Source organism: Ochotona curzoniae, unplaced genomic scaffold (assembly GCF_017591425.1).
Source record: "Ochotona curzoniae isolate NIBS_2020 unplaced genomic scaffold, NIBS_Ocur_1.0 scaffold_1037, whole genome shotgun sequence".
Taxonomy (NCBI): Eukaryota; Metazoa; Chordata; class Mammalia; order Lagomorpha; family Ochotonidae; genus Ochotona; species Ochotona curzoniae.
In genome coordinates, this window is record NW_024467083.1 from 1,957,900 (window position 1) to 1,976,819 (window position 18,920).

An 18,920-nucleotide genomic window follows, 5' to 3' on the forward strand; every position below is an offset into this window, starting at 1 on the left:
AACTCCACACTTCACTCAATCTGAAAGCAAAAAAGAGAACTATGTTTGACATTAGCCAGATTTTCAGAGACTTTCGCATTACATTGTGACACGCTCCTGTTGTTTCTGAGGAAGACAGCACAGACCTGACTATTTCCTTCTCTCTTCAAAATTTTGATGGAGCAGCAATATGGGCCAAGAAAGAGGAAACTCAGCAGCTGCAACTTGAAGCAAAGCAGCAGCAGCAGCAGCAGCAGCAGCACATGATCGAGGTTGCTTAGCTGAAATACAGGACAAGGAATACTGAAACCTTCAAGCAGACAACTGAGGAAGAGAGAGAGGGCAAAAAAGGAAGGCACATAGAGGGGTGGGAAAAGATGCTGAGCGTAAGCCACAGCTGAGTCTGAATGAGCCTGCAGGAGCATGTGTTGGTTTTTTCTAGAAGGGAAGAGCTAAGATTTACCAGATATCCCTGAGTGAATCACGAAGACAAGATTCACTGAAACTGCAAATCCATCTGGAGCCTCAGGCAGTGCTTCAACCCTCAAAACCCCAACACTTTGTGAACAGGCAGACGTTGTAAAGTTGTAGGAGGCTGGGATGCTCTGTGTGGCGATTTTAGAAAGTTCTCATTGTGCACCACAAGGATAGGGCCCTAATTCTGCAATCCTATAATCCTAGGACTTTCATAATTTTAAAATTTTTGTTTTTGTTAATATAAAGAGAAAATATTTCATAGGGTTTTTAAAAAGATTTATTTATTTTTATTTGAAATTCAGATATACAGAGAGGAGACACAGAGGGGAAGATCTTTCATCCACTGATTCACCTACCAAGTAGCTGCAAAGGCCCAAGCTGAACTGATCTGAAGCCATGAGCCAGGAGCATCTTTCAGGTCTCCTGCATGGTTGTTGATTCCCATGGCTTTGGGCTGTCTTCTACTTCTTTCCCAGGCCACAAGTGGGGAGCTGGATGGAAAGCAAAGCCACCGGGAAGTGAAACTGTGTCCATATGGGATCCTGGTACATGCAAGGTAATGACTTTAGCTGCTAGGCTACTGTGCCAGGTCTTCACGGATATGGTTTTAAGGCGATATTTTAATAATCACCAAGTTTTAAAACTGATCCATTTAGTGTTAAAATAGTAAGATAGGGCCTGAAAGCAAACGCAGAATGCTGAAAACTTTGGAACTTATATTTTCTCTATGGATTTGTCTAAATCATTTTATACTACTAGAGTAAGTTGCAATCTCATTCTAACTTGGAGTTTTATAATCACTGTCATATACAGCACCATTACATATGTATGCAAAGCTTCCTCAGTTAATGTGAACTAAGCTTATCTTCCCATGCAAATGGCATCCATAGGGCTGCAGCACATTATAGAATTGGTTCTCAGTCAAGACTTAGGCAACCCCGTCTGCATATGATGATGCTGAGGGGATGGTAAAAAGCGATAAACCATGGATTGTTTTACTATTCATGTTCAAGTACAGAGCCTCCCCCCAAGTAAAACAGCATTACATCACAATAAACTCATCATAAGCTGAAAATGTCATGAATTTATTGTTAAAATGCTTTTTTTTATAAAGATTTATTTTTATTATTTTTCCATTTGAAAGGCGGATATACAGAGAGGAGAGACAGAGAGGAAGATCTTCTGTCCGATGATTCACTCCCCAAGTGAGCGCAATGGCTGATACTATGCCCATCCGAAGCCAGGAGCCTCTTCCGGGTCTCCCACGTGGGTGCAGGGTCCCAAAGCTTTGGGCCGTCCTCGACTGCTTTCCCAGGCCACAGGCAGGAAGCTGGAAGGGAAGCGGGGCTGCCGGGACTAGAACCGGCACCCATATGGGATCCCGGGCATGCAAGGCGAGGACCTCTAACCACTTGCGCCACGGCGCCGGGCCCAAATGCTTTTAATACACAAATGCACTGGACTCCATAGCTTAGCCTACCTTAACATATTTAGAATACTTACATTAGTCTACAGTTGATCAAAGTCATCTAACACAAAATATCTTTTTTTTTAAGATTTATTTTTATTATTTTTTTATTGGAAAGGCGGATATACAGAGAGGAGAGACAGAGAGGAAGATCTTCCGTCTGATGATTCACTCCCCAAGTGAGCGCAATGGCCGATACTATGCCCTGATCCGAAGCCAGGAGCCTCTTCCGGGTCTCCCACGCGGGTGCAGGTTCCCAAAGCTTTGGGCCGTCCTCGACTGCTTTCCCGGGCCACAGGCAGGGAGCTGGAAGGGAAGCGGGGCTGCCAGGATAGAACCAGCGCCCATATGGGATCCCGGGTGTGCAAGGCGAGGACCTTAACCACTGTGCCACCGTGCCGGGCCCCACTAAGTATCTTTAATGGAAGTGTTGGGAATCAATTGAGCACTTGTACCCAGAGGACATTGGCAGCATTGTTACCACTTATTTGCCTTCAAAATCATAAGGATGACTAGAGGTTATGGATTGGCTTGCAATAACCTAAAATCACTATTTGCAGAAAAGATCACAATACAAAAGGCTCATTGCTTTTGCACCAGTGTGAAACTGAAAAGCTGTAAGTTAAACGATTGTAAGTCTAGCTGTCTGTACATGGAAATACTCTACAACCGCATCCAAAGTCATTCGCAGTTGTTGGTAAAGTTATAAACTGTACTTCGTTGATAAAGTTGTTAAATATTAAATGTTGCTTGAATAATTTTCCAACTTCAGAGGTGAACTTTTCTTCCTTTCATAAGTCCAAGTTGATCTACTTTATGAAATACTTGAAAGAAATCCAAAGAATTAATTGCAGAGACAAATTACCTAAACTAAATTAACTGAAGCAACTGAAGGTGTCAGAGGCACCTTGGGTTCTTGGCCTTTAATGAGGATGGTAATGTGTTAATTACAGAAATGCCAAGTTCTTGACAAAATGACGAGTCATTTTAGAATCTGAGCCAGTTTATCGTAGTCTGGGTAAGTTTTAGACTTCAGATTATGTTTTGAATGATCAAATATCCTGTTTTGATAAAAAGAGGCCAGTTTCAATACGATAAAACTTGCTTTATTTTTACAGATGATCATTTTTATTTATTTTAAAGGCAATACTTTACACAGAAAGGGTAGAAAGAGAGAATCTTCTGTTTATAACTATTCATGACCAGGTCTGGGCCAGACTGAAGTCAGGAAACCAATGTTTCTTTTTAGAACTTGTGCATGAGTACAAGGGTTCAAGCAATTGGGCCAACTATTGCTGCTTTCCAAGGTGTATCAGCAGGGAGATGGATTGAAAGTTGAGCAGCCTGTGAGGAAGGATTTGGTCCTCTTCCATCCCATGTGGTAGATCAAAACAGGCCTGAGTAACTTCGGAGTTCTCGGCCTCTGAAGGCATTCCAGTTCCCCGTGTTCTCCTTGTCTGTTGGGATGTAGTTCTTGGTGCCCATACTGATAGTCCTTGGTGAGGATCCGAGTCTTCGGGGTTGGGATACAAGCCTCTTCCTGCCTACCTGCTCCATTCTGGGGTCCGCTCTGTGCATATGACCTCCTGTTAAGAGGTTGTCAGGATTGCTCTTGATTCCCCCTATATGTCTTTGTAATTTATTGTTTAATGCTGATTCAAGTCTGTTGTCTATGAACTACCTGCTATGTTTCTGATAGGTTTATACTTTACGTCTTCCTCACACATTCTAAGGAGATGGAAGATTTCCCTGTTCTTCCACCCATTTCCGAGTAGCTTAGGGTCTTGAAAGTATATTAGGTTTTACAATTCTTTGATGTAGAACATAAGCAGTCTGATTCACATTAATTGTATGTTCATTGATTACATTACAATATTTTAATGCATTAGATACAGGCTGTTTGAGGTTAAAATAATATTATAATACATGGATACTATTTTCCGGATTGACATCCTTTCATCTTTTTTTTTTTTTTCCAATCTTTTTTTTTTATTATTATTGATTACATTGCATTATGTGACACAGTTTTATAGGTACTGGGATTCCTCCCTCCCCTCCCCAAACCTGCCCCCCCCCATGGTGGATTCTTGCACCTTGTTGCATTACCACAGTTCAAATTCAGTGGAGACTCTTTTCTTGCAAGCATCTACAAAGCATAGAGTCCAGCATCTTATTGTCCAGATAAGTTCAACGGTTTCTTGGGGAGACCGTCTCTGGTCTGAAGGTTGAGCCGACAGAGTATCATCCCAATCAATTAAAAGCCCTGACATTACATCAGTAACAATTTATAACGTAATGGAATTAGTTGACATGGTATTGTGTAACCAACATGTTAAAAGAGAGAAAAAAGAGTGCAAGTTCTGAACCACATCCTATGACTTCTACATTGACATTACAATTGTTAGTTTATATACAACTGGGTTCTGTACACCTTAAAATGGCTATAGATTACTATTCAGCTGTCTCATGTCTATTTTAATTTTAGTATTTAGCAGTTTATAGAGTTGAAGCATGATTTTGCAGAACCTGGCTGTTTTTTGGGTAGTCTAACTCTATAACTCTAACAAGACATATGTCAACAGTTTAGGTGAACAGTTTTAGGAGGGGTGTGCAGAGAAATCCGCCATACCCTAGTGAGGAGTAACTAATCGTTGTGTCCCACCCAGTGAATTATAAGTGCATCCCCACTGCCCGTTTCCTGTTTCTAAGCTTTCCTTGCTGTTCTCTATCTATTCTAGCTTTTTTTTTTTATTGTTGCTTACATTATATTATGTAGTACAGTTTTATAGGCGCTGGGGATTCCTCCTACCCCTCCCATACCCCTCCCCCCATGGTTGATTCCTCCACCTTGTTGCATAACCATAGTTCAAGTTCAGTTGAGATTCATTGCTTGCAAACACATGCCTAGCATAAAGTTCAGCGTCTTATTGTCCAGATAAGTTCAGTGGCCTCTTGGGGAGACCTTCTCTGGTCTGAAGATAGGTCTAACAGAGTAAAGATCCGGTCAGTTAAAAGCCCCAACAAGGCCTCAGTATCAATATACAACATTATGGAATTAATTGACATAGTATTGGGTAAACAATATGTTAAAAATAATGCAAGTTCCATTCTTCGAAACATCTGGGTTGAGACAGTATCAATGACAGGTTCAAAAAATAACAAACAACCAAACAAAAATTACAGGTTAAATCAAGGCAAACATGTGGTATCTAATCTTTTGGGATTCACTCATTTCCCTTAGCATTATAGTTTCCAGTTGTGCCCATTTAGCCACAAAGAACTGCATTTTGTTTTTTTTAATAGCTGAGTAGTATTCCATGGAGTAGATGAACCAAAGCTTTCTTATCCAATCTTCTGCTGATGGGCATTTTGGCTGTTTCCATGTTTTTGCAATTACTGATTATGCTGCAATGATTTTATATTAAGGTGAACACGTGGTATTTAACCTTTTGGGATTGGCTCATTTCCCTTAGCATAATGGTTTCCAGTTGGGCCCATTTGGCCACAAAAAAACTGCATTTCGCTTTTTAAAAATAGCTGAGTAGTATTCCATGGAATAAATGAACCATAACTTTTTTATACAGTCTTCTGTTGATGGGCATTTTGGACCCAAGGTCATCGGAACAACAACCAGGAGCCCTGAGATATCTGCAGAAACAGAACAGCAAACTTCCTTCGGGACTAGGGAGAGGAGCTTTTTCTGGTCCTTATTTAGTTCCAGCTTTGAATCCCCACCCTCTCTTGTAATGACCTTCAGGATCGCACTGGAGAGCCCCCCCCCACCAAAAAATAGAATAGATAGTCAGAGAAATACAAGGAAAGCTTAGAACCAAATAGGAAATGATCAATGTGGATCCACATATATCTTACTAGATAGGACACAAAGATTAGTTACTCCTCACTAGGGCATGGAAGGTTTCTCCACACACCCCTCCTAAAACTGTTCTGCACCTCAGCTGTTGACAAAGGCCTGGTTAGATTTATAAGCCAGTTTAAGACTATCCTAAAATCTACCAAGTTCAGCAAAATTATGAGTCAACACAATAAACAGCTAAATACTAAAATGAAAGCAGACACGAGACAGCTGAATAGTACTCTATAGCCACTTTAAGGTGTATAGCAGCTGGTGCTGAGTACAAACAAAAATTGAAGGGTCAATGAAGTAATTACAGGAGGTGGTTGAGAACTTGCACTGTTATAACATATTGATTACTCAATACTATGTCAATTAATTCTATAATGTTGTAAATTGTTGTTGATGTTGTGCTGGGGCTTCTATTTGTCGGGATGATATTTTGGCAGCTCTACCTTCAGACCAGAGAAGGTCTCCCCAAGATACTGTTGAATTTATCTGATTTATCTGGACAATAAGATGCTGAATTCTATGCTTGGTATATGATTGCCACAAAAGAATCTTGACTTAATTTGAACTGTGATACTGCAACTAGGTAGAGGAATCTACCAAGGGGGGAGGGTACGGGGAGGGGATGGGGGAATCCCAGAGGCTATGAATCTGTGTCACATAATGCAACTTAATTAATAAAAAAAATATGACAAACAGTTAAAAAAAAAAGAGGAAAGTTTAGCAGCCACATTTGCATTCTCCCATATGGGATGTTGGTATCACAGGTGACAGCTTCATTTGCTAAATAACAGCACCAGCCATTGATGACTTTTGTTTTTTTTAAGGAGATGAGAGTTCTTTGTTATTTAAATCAAGAGTAATAAATGATGCACAATATGATTCCTGTATCCAAGGTCGGTACAAGGAATGATCAACCTGAAATAAATTATTTCATGCACTATAGCTAGTCTCCAGAATAGGGTGAATTATCCACTCTTTGCTATATTTTTTTTTTTCTGGAGTCTACTCAGGATTTCCTGCTCCTCAACAGACAGCACTAAATATACAGTGCATGGAGAAGTTCCCCACTGTTGTCTCATTCACACTAGATATAGATGGACATTTCCACAACATTTTCATGAAATTTCCAGGATATAAAAGGCAGGAGCAAGAATCCAATCAGTTAGGAGGGTCATTATAGTGTAAGAAACTGTACCCATGTTTGCATGAGAAGTTGGAAGTTTCTCAGTCTTTAATGTGTTATTTCTCCATTACATAATCCCAGCTTTATGGTAAGACTATCTGCTACCTACAATTGAAATGAGAGGATAATAAAATCATTGGGTACATGTCCAATTTTGCATTGGATATACAAACAATATACTGATTCTAAGGTCTTATAGCACTGGATGTATCATATTAGTGGTCTTGATAAACTGCATTGGGAATGGACCTGAAAGCAGGTGCCTATCCATTTAGAAGCTGCATGCTCTTCCCTAGTGGTGAATGACAGTGGTTAACTTAATATAATGGCATAGCCTCACATAGATGAAAAATCCTTTCCTAGGGGAGCTATTTTCTCTTACTGAAACTCCAAACTGTTTCCAGGAATTTCTATTCCCAACATAAAAGAGCATAATTTTGAACCACTTCTGCTAGTCTTAGTGAAAAAAATCAGATCCTAATAAAAATGAAAGAAAATTATGCAAACTTAATTACAAATTGCTCAAGCAGAGTCTCAATCTCCAAATCTCTAATTTCTCTGCAAAGTGTAATTCTTCCTTTATAATTTGTATGAGCCTAGTTCTTAATCTCCATTGTGGTGGTACTAGAAAACTTTCCAATGCAATCTAAATTCCATTTATTTTTCATTTACATTCATTTTGTACTCACCAAAAGATTATTAGAGAAAGTGCTCCAGGCTGTTTCCCAAGAATTGAGAAGGTAACATTGTTACACTCTGGCGGGGAAGAAACCATGCAGTGAAATAGAAGCTCTGTGGCTAAAGATGCCTATGTTCCTTCAGGAGTTGGCTGTACTCGAAAGATGGAGGATTTTCTGGAATTCTTATTGTGAGGTGTGAGAACACAGGTTTCTGGAAGGCCACAAGAATCTGGTGTCAAGTACACTAGAAAAATTAAGCAATGAGGTGGAGTGTGTGGGGAAGGTCCCCAAGACATGAGGATTGATCCAGTTTTAAAGTTGCAAAACCAGAGTTGTTTTGTCTAAGGCCACAACTGCAGCTTTCTCTTTCCCTCAAACTCTAGCAAATACAGGAAAGAGAAAAGAGGATAAGAGCCAGTTGGCAGACTGAGACATTTTTTTTGCCAAGACACACAGGCTGGTGTTCAGATGACCAAGCATTTGACTCTACATTTCCATTTGTTCTATGCTTCATGGCTCATGTATTCTGAAGGACAGTAGAGGTGGGTGAGAGGTAGATACTATTGAAAGATTCAGAAACAATGCGTGGCAACACCTGTGGCAGTGTCCTTACAGCTGCAGCTATTCCAGAGGAACGCAATAAAACCCGGTCTAGAGTACTGTTCAATCTGTCCTTCCTTCCATCCTTTGAAGAGTTACTCTAGAACTTCTGATGACTTAGCTGGCTTAGATGAGTTGGCTGTCTGGCTTTTTTGGTTTGCTTTTTTGCCTCTGGGTATGTTCTCTATTGCATTGGCATCAGCAAATGAGAAGATCCAAGCCTGCAACATTGTGCTCCCGGGTTGTCTACATGCCTACAATTTCTTCGAGATCAGGGTTTGAGTGCAGTAGTCCATTTGGGAGTCCCCTAAAAATTATCATGTGAGAGGTTCTCAGACCTGGGTCTCCTATGTGTCAGATGGTGCAAGGTCATGCTCAGGCCCCCCCATATACCAGCCAGTGTAAGCCTGGGAGCTGGCCAGTCCCACCCCCAGCTCTGATTTTCACACAAACTGGCAAATGTTGCTGTCCTTTCTACCTCTAGTTCTAGCTCTTGCACACATTGGCAGATACTGAGACCTAGTTGGGGTGGTCCCTAATAACTTCCACCAGTTTTTCCCCCTTGTCTGGTTTTTGTCATGTGCAGGTAAGTGCTGTGTCCCTGCCTGGCCTGGCCTGGCCTGCCCCCAGTCCCATTTCTTTTCAGTAGATGCTAAAGCCTGACCCAACCTGGCCTGCCCCTAGTCCCAGTTCTTTTCAGGAGATGCTGAAGCCTGACCCAGCCTGGCCTGTTCCTTGTACCAGCTCTTTTAAGCACCAGTGGGAGCTATGGCCTAACTGGGGAGTTCCCAAAGTTATTCTACCAGGCCTGCCTCCAACCAGTATGTGCGTTCTTACGCATGCTGGCAGGTACTAAGGCTTAGCCAGAGGTGGCCTCTCCCAGCCCCAGTTTTCATATATGTTGACAGGTAATATGGCCTAGCTTGGCCTAATCCAGCCTGACCCTGAGGCCCCCCATCCTAGCTCTTGCTGCTAGGTGTTACAGCCTATCCCACTCCAAACCTTGGCTTTTGCAAGTACACTGGTAGATGGTGTGGCCTAGTTAGGACGACCTAAACAAACCCTTATTGGCCCCATCTGCAAACACAGCTGTTATGAGCCCTTGTGGGTATTGCAACCTAGCATGGGTTTGTCTGCTCCCAGGCCTGACTCTTGTGCACACCAGCATTTGCATTGTTCTGATCCAGGGGTGTCCTCTGATTTGTCCTGTCTGGCCCATCCCATCCCATCCCATTTTCCCTGATTACCTACTATAGTAGTAGTTTGGTCCATAAAATCCCACAGAAGTCATCCTATACATGTTGAACCAACCCTCAGTGGCCGCTACTCTGAGCTGCATGCATCAGCTGGGTGAGATGGTGACCCTGGTCAGTGTGGGGCCTGTGGCAGTTTGGCGGGCACCCTCCCTGTTCATTCTCTTAAGGTAATTCTGGGAGAGGGCAATTCTCCTGCTCATTTACCTCCCCATGGTTATAAACGGTGTCACCATCTGCCCACATGCAGCACAATGCTGAAATACTATGTTAAAAAAGCTAATTATCACAAAAATGCAATAATAATTGACTCTAGTTTCAGCCTGCTCTTTGCATTAAGTTATGGCCCTCTGATACATTAACAGGAGAAAGCACCTCTTTGGTCTCCTGTCTTCTTTCTGTCAAACCTGGGCTCTGTATGCACCTTCATTCCAAAGCCCCCTTCCATCTGAACCATCTTTGTATGAATCATTCCTCTTTGTCCAGTGAAACAACCCCAGCATGACAATGTCTTTGCCATAGCTGGTGGTCTGAAACGTGTGTCACACAATAATTGAGCAACTAAAAAGAAACACTCAATATATAGAACTTCTCTAGATTTTCTGAAATTTTTTTCTTTTTAAAATGTGGAACTCTTCATTGCTGTGTAGGCTCATTTCTATGACTATGAAATATATTCACTGAGCAGAAATTTATAATTCACAGAAGATAATGAAAAGTTACCAATGTATTCAGTGATACATAAATTTGATTTTTGAGTATCTATATATTGCATATGTTTACATAAGCTTATACATTTATGAGCATTTTTCACAACTGAAACCATGCAAAATACACTTGAAGTTAAATCGCTTACCCAATGTTTTCAACTTTATTTACAGACTTAATTTGGAAAGTGGTTTCTTTTGTAGTCAGGAAATTCTATTATTACATAAGCATTCACAAAAACATTCATTTGTCCTTGTAACTATGTTTTGATTTGCTGATGTAAACAATAGATTTTATTGGTCAGAAGAAAAGGCAGCTGGTTTCTCAGCACTAATTCTGTTTCACAGAAGACTTTACTACTTTCACTTTCCTTTCTGAGAAATGGAATTTCATTCCTTCTGTGGCCTGTAATGGACACTAATATTTGCTTTTTAAAATTATTTTCTTTTTATTGGAAACTTAGATACACATAGAGGAGGAGAGACAGAGAGCAAGATCTTCCATTAGCAGAATCACTCCCCCAGTGGCTGCAACGCCTGGAGCTGTCAGCCTGAATCCAGGAGTTAGGAGCTTCTTCCGGGTCTCCCATGCTCTTGCAGGGTCCCAAGGCTTTGGGCCGTCTTCGACTGCTTTTCCAGGCCACAGTCAGGGAGCTGGATGAGAAGAGGAGCTGCCAGTTTTAGAAGTGGCACCCATATGTGATCTCTGCATGTGCAAGGTGAGGACTTGAACTACTGGACTGCTGTGCCAGGCCCACTAATGTTTGTTCTAATGGAAAAGCTGTGGATAACTTTAGTTCTTATCATTCAAGACAGTCTGCTGATAAACTGAGACAATAGGAAAAGTTTGAGAAAACACTGGTGAAGCTGGGGACAAGTTGTACATTCTCCTGACACTCAGACTGGCCATTTAAGGATCTAAGTCTATTCATGCTATTCATGCAAGATCCATTTTTTGATTAGTTTTTAGCTATACATATTTCCACAAGAAAATTCCAGCACACAATGTGACACAAAAGCCAACAGTTCTGCCTTCTGTCCACACATTTTTGTTTTATATAGATAATTCCGGTTCAATCTGCTCTGTAAAAACCTTGGATTAGGACCTGATGTGATGTTCAATTGGCTAGTGTTCCAGCTCCAAGTTCCAGGGTCCCATATGGGTAACATTTGTATCCAACTGCTCCACTTCCCATCCATCTTCCTGGTTGTTGACTGGGAAAGCGGTAGAAAATGACCCAAAGCTTTTGGACACTTCACTCATGTGGGAGACCTGGAAAAAGCTCCTGGCTCTTGGGTTTGAATTAGCTGCAGCCACATGAGGAGTGAACCAGTGGTTGGAAGATCTTTCTCTTGGCCTCTCCTTTCCAAATAAGAATAAATTTCTCTTTTTTTTTTTCTAATGAACCCTGGATTATCCAGGTTTTTAACATGTCAAAATAAAGGCCATTTATGAACAAAAGTTGTGTTTGGCTTACACTTTTGGAGGCACATAGTTTTGGATGCTCAGTTCAGCTCTGACTGGGACCTCCCAGCCATATCCCATCATTTAAGAGTGCAACGGCAAGAGCCAAGTGAGAGATGGAGATAGATGTTGATGGAGGAGGCATCAGAGAACTGGACAGGGCCAGGCTTGGTCATTTTACAAAAAGCCTTTCCTGAGAACTAACTCAGAGGTACATGAGAAATTACTTACAACTGAGGGAATGGTTCCAGTGACCCAAGGAATTCCTACTACAGACTGGTACTGTGGAGTGATGGGATAAACATCCACCTTTAACAGTATCATCTCAAGTATGCACAGATTGAGTCTTAGATTTTCTGCTTCTGATTCATCTCCCTTTGTATCTGGCAGGGAAAGCAGTGGAAGATGACACAAGTACACAGACCTTACAGCTCATGTGGGAGGTCCAGATGGAGTTCTAGGGTGCTGGCTTCAGCCTCCTGTAGTCCCAACTATTGTGGCCATTTGGGAATGAATTGGCAGATTGAAATTCTCTGTCTTTTCTAACTCTGCCTTCCAAATATATGAAATAAATAATTTTTCTATAAGTGAAGAACCTCTAATTTGATGCTACATCTTAAAGACCACACTGAGGAGGAAGTCTCAAACAGGTGGACCCTTAGAAGACAACCCATATCTGAATCCCTGGAACAGGACAAACAGGAGGGATGGAGAAGAAAAGAGGAGGAGGGCAAGATAGAAGAAGGAAAAGAGGAGCATAGGAGGTATAAAAAATGTGGATTTTGCTGTATTTGGATGACGTATATGGAGTAGGAAACCTCAGTCACAGAAATAATCACCCTGGGAAATGTAACAATTCTACTGAGGGTGAGGAGTTGGCCTCATTCTTCAGGTCTGGTTTCAGTGGTTGGGAAACATTTCTTTTGTGGTAATTTGGACCTCAATGACCTAGTTGTGGCATTGAGATTTGGAAGTATCTTAAACAAAACAGGGAAAAGTCCATTTAATGCTCAGAACTCTGGATGCTTTAGGCCATTGTTCTTCACAGAGTATTTCTGTGTAGTCTGGGAAGGGAACTGGGAATACTGAGTCATTCTTGGTGTGAACCATTTTCTTGTGGTATTTACCACATTAACCAAAGCTTCCCCTCCCAACTCTGTTGAGACAGGCCTCACTGTTGAAGTGATGATAAAAATAAGGAAAATGTTCCAGGACTAAAGGTGAAAAACAGTGTACTGTGAATGTACTCGTATCAGCAAACAGACATCATAGACTGCAAGGAAAAACCAACTGTGTTCGATTTTCACAAATAGTATCTTAGGATCGGTGTGGAATGTGTTCTTCCCCGTTATTCCCATTTGTAGTGTACTGTTCTAGTCCTAGGGAAGCGAGGAAAAATCAAGGGTCAACATAGACAGCATCTGTGGTCACCACCAATGTTGTGACATAAAGCAGAATTCAATGCTCCCATTACTTGCCTGTGATGTTATTCAAGACAGCAAGATCTCGGGGCCACTATCTGAGGGGCCTTCATGTTCTCCCTGTCCCACACCTGTCAATCAGGTCAGATGAATGTGTCCTGTCCCTCTTTCGTTTCTAAGGATGCATACTTTGCTTCGTGTCACAGCAATGAACCTGAGGACAACACTAACATCAGAAGTAAAAATAATTGTTATTTTCCAGTACTAGTTCAAGTGATAGGTAAATAATAGTGAATTGCAGAAGGTTACTTGTAAAGGAAGATAGAAGGCAACCTTTTGCCACTACTTGGTTTTCAGAAACTCCCAAGTAAACTTTTTATATCTCAGAAAGAGCAATATGCTCCTATTGCCTATAAGAACCAGAGTCCCAAAGTGCCGACAACGCCCGCGTCGCCATATACCCCGAGCCGAGTGGAGGGACTAGGGTTAAAAAAAAAAAAATCACACACACACACTGGGTCATTCGTGTAAGAATGTCATTTATTGGTACTGCAGGCTGTGCTAATATTCCCTGTCTAGTTCCTCCTGGGGAATATTCTCACGCTCTTTGATCATTGTATGTCTCGCATGTATCAGGAAGCTTGCCGTTAGGTCAACATGAACCCATCAGTCATGCAGGGCGGAACATCGTGCCCTGTTCATCGGCTGCAGTTTCTCAAGCTTTCTCAAGTGTAACCGGTTTGAGAAAAAGCAAGATTAGTGCAGCAGGCATACCTGATGAGGTTAACCCTTGAGGGGCCAGGCCCTGCACCAAAGCCAGTCAGGAATCTCTTTACCTCTGAACTTACGAATCTATGTGAAGATCGAAAGCATGGGAGGACACGTGGACTGGCAGATGGGATGTCAGTTAAGATCTCATCTCCCATGTTGGTGTACCCAGCTCTGGCTCCTGACATGAGCTTCCTCCTAACACTGATCTTAGAAGGCAGTAGTGTTGGGAAAGTGGTCGATTCCTGTCATTCTGATATGGGTCACCCAGACTGGGTCTCCAGCTGTCAGTTTAGGCCTAGCTGTGCCTGTCAATCAGACTTAGAAAGGAAACTGCAGTGTATACCCCGGGAGCCCTCTTTCTTTCACCACTATCTGTCTCTCTTTCCCTCAGTCTCTGTAATCTGAAATAAATAATACAAAGTAAGTAAGTTTACTAACAGCAAATTCATCATGCAAAGTGCTATTTTATACAACAAATTATTGAGATTTTCTAAGAACTTAAATTTACTTGTTACAGTTTCTAAGGCATTTGGAAGGCAGATATGGTACCATATTTATCTCTGTCTCTACCGAAAGGAAAACAAATAAGAGAAGTGGCAGCAGTTCCAGTAGGATGCCTGTGTATAGCCATGGTACAGAGGTTGAACAACTAGATTTGTGTTGCTGCATGCACATCAGCCAGGTGTCACTCAAGGATGTGATCCTAGTCCATAAACTCAAAAGTTTTCCAGCCAGTTTGGTTGGCATCTAGTCATGATTTTTCCTTGTCATCTAGACAGATCCACACTTACTGGCACTCAGGGATTTGTCCCCTGACTGGCCTCATTTCCTATAACGCTCCTGAAACTTGTTGAAGTAGAGAAAGCAATAGTGATGTTCTAGCCACCCAACAAGAATGAATTGATGGCAGAAGGTGTGTATGTTTGGGGAGAGGCAGGAAAGTTCTTAGTTGTTGTGTAGTATTACACACTGTAATCCTAGGTTCAGGTGAATGGTTTTTATGAGCTCATGTTTAATTTTTGGTCAGGAAGTCAGATTCAGATTTGGGGTTAGGTTCAAATGTACTTTCATGTTCATTTCATTTGGGGGTGATTTGAAAGGATTAATCCCTTTGTGCAGTTTGTGTTCTGGTTGTGCATGCAAATGTGCTCAGGAGGGCCGGGGAGAATCCAGAGTCCTCACAAAGGCGTCTCTTCCACTCACCTTTCATTTGCAGAGCAAGTACCTGGTTGATCTCATAAAGACAGTGAGATCACACAGCAACTGTGGATACCCAGGAGTAATTCCACCTACTTCGTGGACAAACAGGTCTAGCCAGAAGTAGAGTACTGATGTGTGTGTACAGTTTGTGACACGTGGTTGGTCAGGGGTCATACTGACTGCTATGTGAGTGAAGCTTTGCTTTTATGATATGCGTGCTATCTCTAAAATCAAAGTTAGCACTTAATTTTTTCGGCATGGCTTAAGGTAAACACCACTGTCCCTACAGGATGGAAGGATTACATGCTGTTTTGATGAAGATGCTTGCTCAGAGGATGGAGCTGAGCGGCTCACTGAGAACTCATTCCACAACAACAGGTTTTTGAAACTTTCAGGCCTATTCTTCAGAGACAACAGATTGCAGCTAACCCCAAATTTAGACAGCAAAGCCTTGCAATGGTTGAATCTGATTTTTTTAAAAATGGAAATTTAGGCCATTTGGAGTAGGCACTAAGTCAAGTCTGAAAAAAATTTTTTTTTTCAACTCAACTGAACCACCCTCACAGGACTGCGACTGTGTGAAGGGAAACTTTCTGAGCCTGCTTGGAACCCAGGGTGCTTGCCTAGGTCTCCACACTAGCCCCCCACAGCTGCCAGAGTAGGAGTCCCCCAGCAGACTCTTGCTGGGAAGTTTGCTTTTTGAATCTCAGGAGGATGAGGACATGTCCCTGCCAGGTCCTGTGCAAGTTCCTGCACCTGTTTTGCTAGACAGTCAGTTTGCCCTGGAGTGTGGAGCATGACCCAGGCAATAATGGTATGGCCACCAGGGATCAGGCGCATTCTTGAATAAAAGTTGGTTCAGTGGGTACAGGAATGGGGGATTCTACCTTAGGGGAGTAGGGTTGCAGTCCCTCAGAAACTGGCAGGGAGCCCTATCTTCCCTAGCACCTCATCCCACAAACCCGTTTCCTGCCAGCTGGCAAACCATGCAACCACTGGATGGTTTCAGTTTTGGTTCTCCTCCTCTCAGCCTTAACTTGGGAGTCAGACCAGGAGCAGAGCACAAAGGGTGAGAGCCAGCAGCAGGCTGCAGAGAACTTGGTCCTGCCTGTTGCTCCCTGGCTGGGTGAGTGCGTTGTGTTGTCTGTGTCCTTTCCCTTCACCGACAGCGCCCACCACGGCAGCCTCTGCACGGGCGATGGGCGAGGGCAGGCGGAGGGCAGCATGTGGCCAGATGGGCACTTTGTCAGGGTCTCTCTGCCTCTCCTTAAGGGTCCCAGAAGGCGGTCGCGCGCTCGCTTGTTTCCTTCTCTGGCTTCCACCCCGGGCTGCAACAGAGTCCTGCGCCGACGCAGAGAGTCGGACTCTACCATCTTCTGCGCAAAGGGGCTCAAGTCCTTCCTGGGACCCCACGACCTACATCCAGCCGCTGATAGATTCTGCTGCGCACCACTGCCCCTTGCCTCCCTTCTGTGCTCACACCTTTCCTGGCTGCCCCCTGCAGGACACTGGAGAAACAGGAAAAAGACCTTAGAAGAGCATGATCCTAGAAATATCATTTACTTTAAAAAAAAAAAAACACATTTAATATTCCAAATAACTACAAATGCCTCGCATTTGCTACTTCCCACAGGGTCCTCAGCTTCATTCTAATGCAATTTGTGCAAGTCATGCACTCTTAACCCATACACATTTGTAGTCGTCAGCCCCCGTGATTCTGGTGGACAGGACACTTTGGAATGTTTGCTTGTTACCAGGGAGTGACAGGTTTATTGGTTTGGGTTCCATTGTAGATGGGTGTGTAGCAGTTCACGTATGCATTCATCAGTGGATGAACTCTGAGGCTTTCCTGTGTTTTTATTATTGTAAAATGTGCTGCAGTAAACTTGAGTGATTAGATATCTCACATCTTCCTAGATCATAAGGGAGTTTGATTTGCAGATTTTTGAGAAACCTCCAAACTGTTTTCCATAATGGCTGTTCTAATTTCCATTCCCATCAACAACATGGGCAATTTTCCTTTTTGTCTCACATGTTGACCAGCCAGTTTGCTTTTTGAATTAATTGAAGTGGTCACTCATGTGGTTTTCATTTGTACTTCCCTGGTTACTAGCAAAACTAACAATTTCTCCAAGTATCTTTTGGCACAAGGAATTACTATTCCTCCATGAAAACGATGGAATATTGGCATTTGCAGCAACATGGAGGGAGCTGGACATCATTATGTTAAGTGAAATAAGCCATGCACAGAAAGACAAGTGCGTCATGATCTCACTTATGAGTGGAATCTCAAGGATTTCATTTCATACAGGTTGAGAATATTGTGGTGGTACGTAGAGACTGGGAACTGAGCAGGTAGTAAGGCCTGGGGAAAGGTAATTTAAGAGGTACAAACTCATATTCTGTTTTTTGCAGGATAATAAAATGCCAACTAATTTTCTTAAAAATATGTATATCTAGACTAATAGATTTTGAGTGCTTTTCCACAAAGAAATGATAAGTGTTTGGGAGGTGTGTATGTTTAACTTGATTGGATATTACACAATGAGTACATGTATTGACACCCCCAAAACATGTGTAAATTTTTTTTAAAGATTTATTTAATTTTTATTGGAAAAGCAGATATACAGAGAGGAGAGACAGAGAGGAAGATCTTCCGTCCAATGATTCACTCCCCAAGTGAGCGCAATGGCTGATGCTATACCAATCTGAAGCCAGGAGCCTCTTCTGGGTCTCCCACGCGGGTGCAGGGTCCCAAAGCTTTGGGCCGTCCTCGATTGCTTTCCTGAGCCACAGGCAGGGAGCTGGATGGGAAGCGGGGCCGCTGGGATTAGAACTGGCGCCCATATGGGATCCTGGTGTGCAAGGCGAGGACCTTAACCACTGCGCCGTTGCGCCAGGCCCAACATGTGTAATTTCTAAAAGATTTATTTATTTGAAATTCAGAGTAACAGAAATAAACACCACACACACACACACACACACACACACACACACACACACACACACACACAAAACAATAACAACAGAGAGATTTCCATCAGTGGATTCACTCCTGAAACAATCCCAGCAGCTCATTTAATGGGGTGCATACAACATGCACTCCAAATGTGTACAAATTTTTGTGTTAGATGAATTTTTAAAAGAGAAAAAGAAGATTCTTGATTTAGGTAGCTAGAATGCTTTGCATTAAATAACTGAACAAACAGAAATACTTCAAACTAATCTCTTTGTTCCAAGAAATCAAAATATTTACTTAGTAAACATTCTATAATTCCTCTGGTTTATTACACAGCAATAAACAGCTCATGTTTCATTGCCCTAATGATTCTCCAAGCCACCTATTACAAAAAAAGAGTGTTAAAAACAAATTGGTCCTTTCAGCTAATGCAGATCCTGGATATTTATTATTTCTTGGTAATTTTCATCTTAAAGAACTTAGAGGAATGCAGCAACATGTTTTCTTGTTCGTTGTACAAAAAGTATCATTTCATATAAAATTTTTCTAAAAAAATTAATTTACTCATATAAATTGGTCGCATTTGCATATCTCACAATGCAGTTTGGAGAACCTATTGATGCTTCCCCTCCACCCGTTTCCTTCATTCTTTTTTTTTTTCTCCTAAGTTTTTATCATGATGTCATTTCAGTTCACAGCTCAGTCACAGGCTTAACATTTCATTAGGTAAGGAATTCAACAACCAGAAAGTAGAAAAAAAAAAAAGCCCCAAGGGGAAAAAAAAACCCTGTACTTCCCAAAGAGTATAAAGAGTTTAGACAAATGCTGCTGTAAGCCGTAGTCAGTTCTTGAGGTGTCAATCTCATTTCTGTAGGTTACCTTTTTTGTACTC